The 12,856-nt window shown below is 43.1% G+C and overlaps 1 protein-coding gene across 4 annotated transcripts in view; it reads right to left on the bottom strand.

Moving 5' to 3' along the window:
- Nucleotides 1-12,856, bottom strand: part of LOC117000330 (cytochrome c oxidase assembly factor 1 homolog) — a 57,252-nt gene that overhangs the window by 14,331 nt on the left and 30,065 nt on the right. For all 4 annotated transcript variants that reach the window (XM_033067899.2, XM_033067891.2, XM_033067913.2 and 1 more), the window contains exon 2: nucleotides 11,903-12,100. The gene's annotated coding sequence lies outside the window, so the exon portion shown is untranslated. The remainder of the gene's footprint in view (nucleotides 1-11,902; nucleotides 12,101-12,856) is intronic.

Raw genomic sequence — 12,856 nt, 5'->3', positions numbered from 1 at the left:
TGCTGAGCAGACAGAAGCATGGGGCCACCACTCCTATTGTCCAAGGAGTTCTATTGTCTCCTGCTGTCCCTCGGTTTATCCCTCTGTGAATAGAGCCTGTCTTCCTAACTGTGGGTAACAAAGGCAGGTGCCAAAATCCCTCTCTAAGTTGGAAAGATGCTACAGCCTAGTTTGTTCAGCCTCATTGAAGGCTAGGCCCATGTGCCAACAGTTCAACAGCCTGCTCCAGATCACCCTCAAACACAACTAGAGCTGCCTGTACTTTGTACTGAAATACAAGGGATATATCGCAAAAACAAGGCACGACCAGGGTGTATTATTAGAGAACCAGGATAATTATACCTACAGTGTGACCCATTTTTGCTGCTATTGGAGGATGGCATTATAGGTTAATGCCTAATAATCTGTCATTAACATCCCTAATTGTATGTTTCTGTAATTGGACACCATGGAGGGGGGAAGAAGGTGTGAATGTTCATCTTTTGCATTTTAGAGGTGAATTGCAAAGGATTTAAGAGTAAGAATTCATAAGTAGGGTAAATGAAGAAGCTGCATTCAAGGTACAAGAAAAAAGGATCAGTGGTGTTTATGGGCTTAACAGTGAATGGTTTACCTGAGGAAGCTGTGGCACAGCTTCTTGGCTTCCTTGCTGCTGGGAGTGAGGTCATGAGTGCTGTAATCCAAGGTTCAAAAGAATTGCTCTATGCTGTCCCTGCACCTCCCCACAGCCTGCAACACAGGCCAGCTTCCAAATGGGCACATTAAAACAAAAGAATCATACAAAGAAACAGCAAATAGAGTCCTTTGACTGTCTCATGCTGCCATGATGAGAGGGACTAGCATTCTCTGCTTAGCAGAAATGGACTGTCAAGCCAGTGAGGTTTTCATAGTGTGATGTGTGTTTTCCATATATAATTGCCTAGAATAGGTTCACTGAACCTGCAAGGTAAAGGAGCAGGGAAGAGTACAAAATAATTTCTCATAGAAAGAATTTGCAATTCTTTCTAAGGAATGGTAACCACTTATCTTTCTTGGTAGTTTATGGGCATTTATCTATGCCCAATACACTCAATATGATGAAGACATTGACAAAATTTCAAAGCCAAAACCAATATCCAATCGAGCTTTAAGTCAACTTATTAAATCCTGAGATGTATGAAAGAATCAAAAGCCACCAGGAATATGTGATAACCTTCTTGGCTAACAGGTTACATTTTACCTTGTAAAAGGAAAAGAAAATGGTCTCAGAAGTTCACAGAAGTACTGAAGATGTCATTAGGCTAGGAACTCTGTGTGGCTATGTTAAAAATCAGTACCGACCTGGAAGTTACTGTTTCTAATGCCAATCATATAATCAGATAAGGCTTATGCTTGTCTGTAGTCTTTCTGACTTCAATAATATCATCCACATACACACATTATACAGGCATGCAGTAGACAGTGACCTAAAGGAACTGAATGCCAGGGGAGAGCAGTCACAGGGAAAAAAATGTTTAAAGCAGGAACATGGTGTAAATCATATGATGCTTTCTCCCTTGTCTGCCTCCGGAAATGAGGGGTTAGAAGATGTGGTCTGCTCTGCTGTGGTCAGCACAGAGCCTGATTTAAAAAGCTTTTAAAAATATCAGTGGTGCTGGGAAGGTCTGCAGTCCTGTGCCCAAACACCTTGCCAATCTAATGCTTTTTATTATATAGTATTACAGCAGTACATACTTTTGGCACTTAAAAAACACCGTGCTCCTATTCTTACTTCCTACTGAAAACCAAAACTAAAAATAAATGCTACCCTAATTCGTCTCAGATGGGGTAAGTTTATTTCAAGTGCCCTTTTTTACACCCTCACAGAAGGGCCCCTCCTTCACAAAAGGAGGACTCTACCCTTCTGAAAGTCAAGTCCCTTTTAAATATATCGGATCAACACTTACAGCCCAAGGCTTTAAAGAAAACTAATTACTTTCGAATCTTGGACAACTGGATCAGTTCCAGAAGCTTTGTCCACATGAGCAGAACTGGTTCAGTATCAGCTAAATTTGTTAACACAAATTAGAATCTGGGGAAGAGCTAACCTCAAAGACTCGTGACTTTTTAATAAGCATTGAGGACCAAAACTAGCACAAGACCAACTGGGATTCTGACCTAGAAACATTCTGTTATCAGAAAAACAAAAAAGGGAAAAATAATTATGATGGAACCATTACAAATAAAAGAAAGAAAAGAAGTTCCCATAGTACTTGAAGGTTTCTGTTCAGACAGATCCAGCTTGTTAACTTGTGCACAGAGCTGTGCAAGACAGAGTGCAAAAGGGCAAAGGAAGTGATGGAACCTGCCACACTGCACATGCAGCATCTGGAGTCAGACCTTTATCTTCATCTGGGGAGTAGCTACTGATTTATTCATCCACCCTTGGAAAAAGTAAAAGTTATGCTGGATGCTCACAAGATAGCTGGACATGAATCAGATTCCCTTCCAAATATGAGTCAGGACAAGAGGAATTTCAGAGAACAGCTGACTGCAATCCATATTTTCCTCCACAGAATATGTGTGGGAAAGATTTTAAGGAATAAATGTTTCTCTGTGTAATAATTTGAATGTGATTCACTAAATCTTCAATCCTTTGATAATTCCTGTTAGGGAAGGCAGGGACTTTTTTTTTTCTTCATTTGCCAGAGCTGTGGCAGAAAAACACAGAACAACTTCACAAGGAAGCCGGTACCAGGTCAAGCACTTGACTCCCAGAGATGTGGGCTGTTCCCTGTTGCTTGCCCATTCCCTCTCTTAGGCTAAAACATGCCAGACTAGACAGATTCGGCACAACTCCAGGGCTGCTTCCTAAAGCAAACCCACCTTTAGAGATATGGGGACAAGCTTTTCTTTATGGAACTACAGCACAGAACTTTGTCCAGCAAGGAAGCATGATAGTCCAAGAGCTGGACAAAAGCACGCACCACACCTTTATCTACTGTTGATGGGTGAGATTTTTCAAAATGTTGTGTGCTTTATGTGTGCTCAGTAGGTGATACCTTTACAGGATCACTGTCTTCAAAAAGATCTTTGAAAATTCAGCATCTGCTTTATAGCATTTTCAAGGCACATCCTCACAAGTAGCTTTCAAACAGGGCTGCTAACAACATACACTAATTCCTCAGAAAATGGTAACCTTCAAATACTAGTTTGTGGTGTTTATTGATTAAACACTAGATTATGGATGGCTCAATACAATGAAATTTGACAAATGTGGTATGTGTGAGACACATAGGTGATCCATTTCTGTTTGTTTATGATTTCTTCCCCGTACATGCTACTCAGCTCTGTGGTGGTGGGAATCAGGAAGAATGATGGATACCATCACTTTTGTATTATGTTGCTCCTAGGAACTTTGCTTACATAAAAAAGCCCCTGCTTAGAGTTACCTCCAGCCTATCCGTGACTTTTTCAGTTTGTATGATACCAGCACAAACAAAGCAGAAGACAGAGCTCCCAGGTTTCACAAGCAGCTCAGGGACTGTCTCACTGTATCACTGTGGCTAAAACTATAAAATTTGTGTGTCTCAATTCACACATGCAAAAGTAAGTTACTAAACAACTCCTGGTTCCTACTTTGCTGGAAGATATTGATATTTAATGGTTGCAAAGTGCTCTGACGCTTTGTAATTTTACTTAGGCGGGCAATTGCCCATGTGCAGTACACACACATGTTAAGAGCACAACAATGTGTTCCAGACCAAAAAAAAAAAAAAATTTGGCAGTCTGGCACAGGGCATGTTGTAGGACCAGCAGAATAATTATAGCAGCTGCAGTTGGTACTTATTAGAAAATTAAAGAAGCTGTTAACAGGTCATTAATAATCTACCTGCCTTAATAGTATTCAGTCAACAGGCATGAAGGTGAGGGGGTGGAGGAAGCGGTCACACCTTCCTCTGAGCCACTGTAGAATACCGATACCCTCATTTATCATCACTTTGTAATCTGCTTGTTTACTTCCCTCCTGGTGTCTCTTCCCACTGGCTCTTCTCTCACTGCTGACTCTCACACCAAACGACTGCAAGGCTCTTTGCCAGAGAAGCCACCTGCAACATCCAGTCCCAGGGGAAAGCCAGCCCTCTCTGCAGTGTCTCAGCCTGGTAGTTGTCTTCCTGCTCTTGCCTGTAAACACCTCTCCTGAGTGTCTTCTCCTCCTTTTAAAGACTATTTCGTATGTAAGGTATCCCTGTTCATCTACAGCACACTAGGGTTCGTTTTCTTGTGTCTTGGTCCTTGCCTCCCTTGTGTAGGCAGATGGCTGGAGGAGGAGGGAAAAGCAACTTGTTCCCTACTTCTTCAGACAAACACACACTCTCCAGAGCAGACAGATGCCTTACAGGCAGATTCAGGGCATCAATCCACCTTTTGGGTTCAGCTGTAGAGTATAAAACATTTGCTGGCTCTGGTCTAATGCTTTTTGACACTGTCAGGCCCCCTTCAGTGAACTACTGCCTTGTAACCAACTTGACAGCAAGTATTTTTCTACATTTATTAATACTTGTATGTGTCATCTTCAAACTGACAGGTTCCAAGGCCAGGCATCAGCTGTGCTCAGATCTGACTTTTAAGAAAATTAATCAGACAATAGCACAGACCTCCTGCTGCTAGTAAGTAAATAAATAAATAAAAACATGCCTTCATCATGCTGCTGCCACATGGTTTTATCCTTTCAATCTCAATTTTGCAGTATTTTTTCTTTTACTTGGAGTCTTAAAGTATGAAGTATCTGCTTCAGTGCACCCTCCTCTTCTTGGCTTCTTCAGGAAAGGACTTTTGGGTTTTTTCCCTAGTCTTATTTTATTCCTTGTGCTCTCATTTGGATGCAAAACTACAGTAATTTCACGACCATAAGGTGCACCGGACTATAAGGCACACCCCCTGGGAGTCGGCAACTTTTGCAACTTTGTAGATCATATAAGGCGCACTGGACTATAAGGCGCACATTTTTTTTGCTGCGCGGCGCACAACAAAGTAACGAATTACTGGCAGGTGCTCAATTTGCAAACATTTTTCAAAGATTGGTGTAGCCTTTAAACGCAGCCCCAGGTGCCCTCCCCGTGCAGCGGGCCACAGCACTCCCACCCACCTCCAGCGCCGGCTGGCACAGCTCACGGCTCCTGGCTCCCACCGCGTGGCCGGGCTGCATCCCGGCTTCCCCTCAGCCGGCGGCAGCACCGTTTCTCAGTGCTTCCCCACGGCGCTTTTTCACCGCTTTTCGGCGCTGAAAAGCGGCGCTTTTTCATGGCGCTTTTTCACCGCTTTTTGACACTTTCCCATAGCGCTTTTTCACCGCTTTTTCGCAGCGATTTTCACCACTTTTCAGCGCTTTCCCGCGGTGTTTTTCACCGCTTTTTGGCGCTTTCCCGCAGCGCTTTTTCACCGCTTTTCCACGGCACTTTTTCGCTGCTTCTCAGCACTTTCCCGGGGCGCTTCTTGGCGCTTCCCCGCGGCTGTGCCGCTTCCCCCCACTTCTCCCCGGCTGGCGGCCACGCTGGTTCCAGGCTTCCCCTCCTGGCGGCCGCAGCTCCTGCGGGTCCCAGCTCAGCTCGCAGATTGCACTTCCGGGTTCACAAATTTCCGAACTTTGTACATCAGATAAGGCGCACCAGACTATAAGGAGCACTTCCAGGTTCGGGGGAAAATTTTAGTCAAAAGGGTGCGTCTTATAGTCATGAAATTACTGTATATTGCAGAAACTTGAATCTATATAAAAGTTCATTAACTTCAGGAACTCTCCTCCTCTCCTCTCCTCCTCTCCTCTCCTCTCCTCTCCTCTCCTCTCCTCTCCTCTCCTCTCCTCTCCTCTCCTCTCCTCTCCTCTCCTCTCCTCTCCTCTCCTCTCCTCTCCTCTCCTCTCCTCTCCTCTCCTCTCCTCTCCTCTCCTCTCCTCTCCTCTCCTCTCCTCTCCTCTCCTCTCCTCTCCTCTCCTCTCCTCTCCTCTCCTCTCCTCTCCTCTCCTCTCCTCTCCTCTCCTCTCCTCTCCTCTCCTCTCCTCCCCTCCCCTCCCCTCCCCTCCCCTCCCCTCCCCTCCCCTCCCCTCCCCTCCCCTCTGTTTTTTTTACTAAAGCCACTATAATTATCTATTATTTTTAAAATGTTCATCCTAATGGGTTATGTTTACTTAGTCAATAAGCTGATGATGCCCATGACAGGACCAGAAGTGTTTGGTTAGCAGCAGGGAGGAAAAAAAAATCAATAACTTCCAAGCATTTGGCAGCTTTGTGGGCAGGAAATAATTTGTATTCTCTCCTTTAAATCAATGACCTTCTTTTCTTTGCTGTTCCAACAGGAAATTATAAACTCTGTGAACACTATTTACATTGTGCCTTTTGCAATACACTTGTATATGCCTGAGAAAAACAGTATGTTAACCCCAGCAGTGTTCCTCTGAGCTCCCTGTAAAGCAACCCAAGCACTTTGGCACAGAGCTTTTCACCAGGCACTTGTATTTATTAGAAGCAGAAATAGTCTAGAGAAAGATGTGAAAAGAACTCCTCCTCCACTTCCAATAGCACCACTCTATTTGATATCAGCGCTGTCTACTGCAGAGTATGAAAAAATGCCTTCTTTGTAACTTGGCAAGATGCTGTATTTTCAGACAGAAACTCGCTACTTCTACATTAAAGCTGCATTTGCTCCTCTGTATCTTGCTCATCAGGGTTATCTTAATATGCCAGGGATGATTTGAAAGTGCTGCATTTTTGCTTGAATTCAGCATTACAAATTTCATGGTTTTGAAAGTTTCAGCCCCCTTGGTGCTGTCCTTTTGCAATGTTCGCTTAAGGAAGAAAAATAAATAGCTTCCTTGTCTTGCCATGCTCATGGGAAGCTGTACCAGGAAGGTGATGATCCAAGAAAAGGATCCAGTGTTTAACCTGGCACTGAACTTGCCTTTTAACTTTTTCAGCTACCCTACACTGCATTAAGTCCAGTTCAGATGTTTTTTAATATGTAGGAGAGCTGGCATTCAAGAAGACAAGCTGGTCACAGGAGATGGAGGAGGTGGTGACCCTTTTTACTGCGTGAACAGTGTGAACACATCGCAGCCCCAAAGTCTGGGATTCTTGCCTAGGGCTAGAGCTAAGTGTTGCAGCACCAGCAGCTGGCACTATAAAGCTCCTGGACCTAAGCACTCCTTGATGTGCTTAGCTTCATTCTGTGCACGAGAATGATATGGTAAATCAGTCTGGAGAACGTGATTATAGTCCCAGAAACTACCAAGGTCTCAGTAGTCTGCACTGAAATTAAATGTCGTAAAATTCAGACATCCAAATTTCTCTGGTTTGCTTTTGTACATGACAAGTCCTTTCACAGCAGTTCTCAGCATTCCTCCAGTGCTCCCAAAGCCCCTGGCACAAAGCTGTAGTCATTAGGTGACACTTGATGTATATTTATTAGTTGCATCACAGTCCCCTCTCAGAAACAAAAAAGATGGGAACATTTCTCAGAGTGACTGAAGTGGAAATAATACGTAACTCTTGCTCTCCTGCTTGATTTCTATTAATTTGACAGATTTAAAGTTGCCTATCCTGACCCTACAAGCATTCCACTCCTTCCCACTGCAAACTCTATGTGCTTATTGGGGTCTCTTCCAGATCTCCTGGCTGCTGGAGCACCCTTTGCATTTCTGACTGAAGGGAGCCAACCAAGTAAATGAGCTGCCTCCCTTTCTCACTGGCAAGAGATCAAAGTAGCATCACAGTATCACAGCAGGACTGTTGTGACTCTGGAGGTCACTTTGTCCAGTATCCCTGCTCAAATGTGGTTGCCTACAGATGGTTGTTGTCTAGGATGATGTCAAGACTGCGTTTGAGTATCTCCAAGGATGGAGACTCCACAACCTTTCTGGGCAACCTGTGCCAGCTCCTTGTCAACCTCTCAGTAAAAAACCATTTCCTAATGTTCAGACTGCATCTGCTGTGTTTCAGCGTGTGCCCATCAACTCTGGTCCCATCCCTGGGCATTTCTGGACAGAACCTGGCTCCATCTTCTTCACGTATTGACATAGACTGATGAGATCATGCTTGCACCTCCTCTACTCTGAACAGTTTCAGAAAGCAGAGAGATAAACCATGGAATAAATTGGGTAGGTATTGCTCAATTTACTTTCCTCTACTGAGATGCTCATAAGAAATGTTCCTTTCTTTTCCTGTTGTTTTCCCTCTTTCCTTTTTTTCCTCATGTGTACATCTCCTAAATGTCATGCTGTCACCTTTTTCCATTGAATACCATGTACAGTAATTTCACGACCATAAGGCGCACTGGACTATAAGGCGCACCCCCCGGGAGTCGGCAAAATTCGCAACTTTGTAGATCAGATAAGGAGCACCGGACTATAGGGCGCACTTTTTTTTTGCAGCGAGGCTCCACCCCCAGCTCCCTCTGCGCGGGTGCTGGCCAAGGCCCCGCCTCAACCCGGCAGTCATTGGCCCCCGGGCCCGCCTGTACCCGGCAGGGGTGGTGCCTCAGGCCCTCAGGCCCGCCTGTATCCGGCAGGGCCAGGGCATGCCTGCCGCCCGTCCGTGCCGCCTCTCCGGGGCCAGGCTGTGGCCGCCGCCGCTCCGTGCCGCCTCCACAGGACCGGGGGGTGCCTGTGTAGGGGTTGTGCCGCCTCCACGGGGCCAGGGCGTGCCCGCTGCCACTCGGCCCCGCCTCCACCTGGCAGCCATGGCCCTGCCGGCTCCCCCCGTGGCTCGCAGCTCTCACTTCTGGGTAGGCAAATTTTTTGAACTTTGTCCATCAGATAAGGCGCACCGGACTATAAGGTGCACTTCCGGGTTCCGGGGAAAATATTAGTCAAAAGGGTGCGCCTTATAGTCGTGAAATTACTGTACCTGGAATCTTTTTATATCACAACAAGAAATGTTTAATCTGGAAAGGCATGCAAATAGAATAGCTCATATGAGAAATATGAACTGGTTTGGTTAGTTTTAGGCATTGGAGTGATTTATGACTGATTTATGCTTCCATGTGAATAAAACATAATCAGAAACTGTGGAGTGATACTACTGTATATACAAAGATGAGAACTGCTGTCTCCTGTTATTACTCATGGGAACGTATAGGCCATCGTCTAATTTTTAGAGGTTATGAAAGGTGTGCGAAGTGACTAATTCATTTCACTAATATCTGACAAGCCACTTTCATAATGGGAAAAATTACCTTCCTAGATAATTTGGTTTTTAACAACTTATCATAGTCGTTATTCTCCTAAGGGTGCATATTTTCTACTATGCAAAAAACTGTCACGGAATAAAAATGCTGATAGACTAAAAATCTGTGCTTAGCTTTAAAACAGAAGTTTGTGGGTTGTTGGTTTTTTAATATGTGTAAACTATGGACTTTGAGATTTTTACTCAGAAGATAACCACGTTTTTCATGTGGTTTCTGTTTACAAAAAGGAAAATGTATTTTCCGGGGAAAAGAAACTAGATTACACCACAGGAAAAGGAGGTTTAATGTTTCAATGTTCAAGAATGCTCAGATGGAAATTCAGCTCCATAACCCTTTACTGAATTTAGGACATGGATTTTTCAGTTGTCTCTGTTCTTGAATATACTGTTGTATTCATACTGAATTGAATGGAATTTGCTGTAGAAGTAAAAAGCAAGATTTTCTCTCTTTTGAGTTTAATACCAGGTAATGACTTTGCTGACTTCAGTAAAATAATTCTTGATTTACACCACTATAACCTGGAGCAAAGTCAGATTAGGAATGTGTCTTAAATTGACAGTGTTCAGATATTTAATCTTTCTTAAATGAAGCATTTGCAATAAAATGCACTATTCACTGTTTTTACTGTTTTCCCTGTAAATGCATTGTGAAACTGTTTGTGGTAGTTTTCTTTAATCTTTTTTAATTTAGTAATGAGGACCCACAGTACCCAAAATGTTACTCTCCTCAGGTGATGGCTCTTCAATGTAAACCCAGTCTCATCTCCAAAATGGCAGAACTGGCTGATAGAGTTAAAATTTACCAGTTTGGCTACTCTGCCCAAGTCTGGCACAGATGAGGGGCTGTCCTGGATATCTAGATCCCTCAAGATGTCTGGATCTGGACACACCCTCAAGTGTCTTATTTGTTCTTTTCCATTTATGTTGGCCATTCCTTTCTAACAGGCCATTCTCCTCCACCCACGACAAGCAGCTAGGGGAGAAAATGGTTGAAAATGCTTGGAAACTCACATAAGCATGGGATTTTCCCCTGGGCATGTTTTGTCTGAGTTGCTTTATGATGCAGAGGTCTTACTGGAAGAAAGAACTGGCCCTACAAGGTCTGGATACTTTGCTGAGAGATGAATACTAGTTAGCATACATAATATCCAGGACTGGTGGGGAAAGTAAGAAGAAATCAGCCAGTCATTTTGAGCTTATGCAACAAGCTACTCCTCTGACCGTGCTTTTTTCCAAAATCTGCTTGTTAACTATGATCCAGCATGTGCCATTTGTGCTTTAGGAGACTAAGAGTCTAAGCCAGTTTATTGATGAAAGCAACAACTTTCTCATTAAATGTTTTGATTAGTCCCAGGATTCTGGGAGGGAGTTATGTCCTTTTTTCAATAACCAGTAGTTACAGATGCAGCAAGTGGTAATAACCTCACAGGAAGCAAACTAGGCAGGCATACATTCCATTACCCAGAAAAAGGATGTCATGTAGCATTTTGAGGGACTGTTCACACTTTAAACCAAAAAAAGTGTTCTATTTTTAATATGGAGATTTGGGCTGTTTGCAGCACCTAAAGCTGCAGCCTCATCATGTTGCTTCCCATTTCTCTCAGACCTGATGTTTAATGTGCTCCCTGCCATACAATTTAAAGCTTAAAATGTCATCTGGTTGAGGAGTGGAAAGGTGAAAAAATTCAAACAGAAGCAGCAACTCTTCTCACACTTTCAGTAACTGTGCTCAAATGTCAAACAAATAAACATAAGAAATCATGAAAGATTTAAATGGTTTCGTATCTGACATGAGCGTTTAAAGCCAACAATGGACTTATACAGGGAAAAAAGAATATGCATGTGGGTTATGTGGGAAGGAAAAAGGGGTTCATATGTGAGTGTGGCATGAAAGTTTTATCAAATGTTGGCCTAAAGGCTGGAGCCTGGATTTCATCTCTATGCCAAATGATAGCAGCCAGCTGCTCTGCTCCTCCTACCCCATCACTGTTGCCATCAAGTCTTAGCTGGGGGAAACTTTCTGTTAAACTGAGCCCAGCAAATGACAAGGAGAACCTAAATTGCGGTTTTGAATGGTTTGTCTTAGGGATAGAGTAATCTTAAGAGATACTTTAGGGATATGTATCCCAGATGAAGTGATGGGTTTGGGTTTGGTTTTTTTTAGAGGCTGCTTTTGAAAGGTCTCTTTAGGTATACAGTAACCTTTCTGGAGACTGTGTCTTTAGGAAAATCCAGTTGGTACTTGGATCCATGACAAGTCTGATCATTCGGTTTTTTACCTCAATAAAAAAAAGATAGACTGAATAAGACCATTTATTCTCTTAAGTAACAACTCAGCTCAGATGTCTGCTGCACTTTGCATTTTAGGAAATAGATTGAAGCTGCACAAAGAAATCTGGAACCTTTGTCATGGTGAAGAAGCATGTCTGTTTCTTGCAATGGGCAGAGCTTTTCCAGTGGATCTATTGCAGTTTTCCAACCTCAGCACTGCTGTAATTTAGGAAGTTCTTGAAATGCAGCCCAACTTCGGCACAGCACTAGGATGTATTAACAACTACATTTACTGTAGTTTTAGCACAACAGGGAGAGATATGGCAATGTTAGTGACCTCTACACATCACTGTGCTCTAGCAATTTTTTCCCTGGCTTAATTTCAGACTGATAACCATATTTTAAACTCAGTCATGCTTGATGCAGGCTTGACTTACCTTATTTGAATTGAAGGTCAGTATCTATGGCTCGATTTTCAGACAGCTGAGGAAGCAGGGAGTGCTACTTGTCCCATAAAGCAGTCAGTGTTAACAGGCCTTTTGGTGCCACTCCTCTAAAACTATGGTTCAAGATTGGTATCACTCAGCCTCAAACTGGGTAAAAAGCCTTCCTGACAGCTCTTATCCAGACTCCACCTAAAACAAAAGAGCAAATGCAGGAGTGAGTATATATCAGAGACAGAGGAAGAATATTCAAACATTCCTAAGAATTCAACATGGTCACTCAGCCTCCCATTCCAAGACAGCTAGCACTGTCAGGCTATTGCCTCAGTTTTCCTTATAATCAATTTATAGCAAAGAGAGAAGTTGGTACATGATATTTTGACATGACAGTAGTGTCATCAAAAACATTAAGGATCTCCTCTAAACTTCTCAAGCCTTATTCATAAAAAACTTATGAAAATAACCACTCACTCTTTTGCATGAAACTGTGCCTGCTGGCTGCCTGAATGGTGCTAACAGTATTTGTAAAAAGCAGGTATGTCAGCCCTGTAACTAAATATAATTTTCGTAATAGATATTCTTCCTTTACAGTTCTGCTGTTTGTACTGATGAATAAATCCACAGTAGTCCATGAGCTGGGACTTTTTGTTTGGCAGTTTGTCCAACTTTTATGAACTAACCTACCTGAAAATGGCACTTCTAATGACACTTTGTGTGTATCAGTCTCTGCACATGCAGTATTTTGCTCTATAATTACCACGAGAAACAAAGTAGAGGAACCAGTGATTTTTAAGGTTTCTGCAGTCAAGACCTTAAAATTGTAAGCTGTGTGAGAAGTGGAATAAGAAAACCAAATCTGGGCCTTTTGGAGCCTCCAAGGCTGACATAGAGCATAGTTCCCTGCAGCCTTTCCCTGGCAGAGAAGATCTAGATGTTCTCCAATATCCA

The sequence above is a fragment of the Catharus ustulatus genome, chromosome 1 (assembly GCF_009819885.2).
Source record: "Catharus ustulatus isolate bCatUst1 chromosome 1, bCatUst1.pri.v2, whole genome shotgun sequence".
Taxonomy (NCBI): Eukaryota; Metazoa; Chordata; class Aves; order Passeriformes; family Turdidae; genus Catharus; species Catharus ustulatus.
Note: the sequence above shows the minus strand (reverse complement) of the source record. Positions and strands in the feature narration are given on the sequence as shown.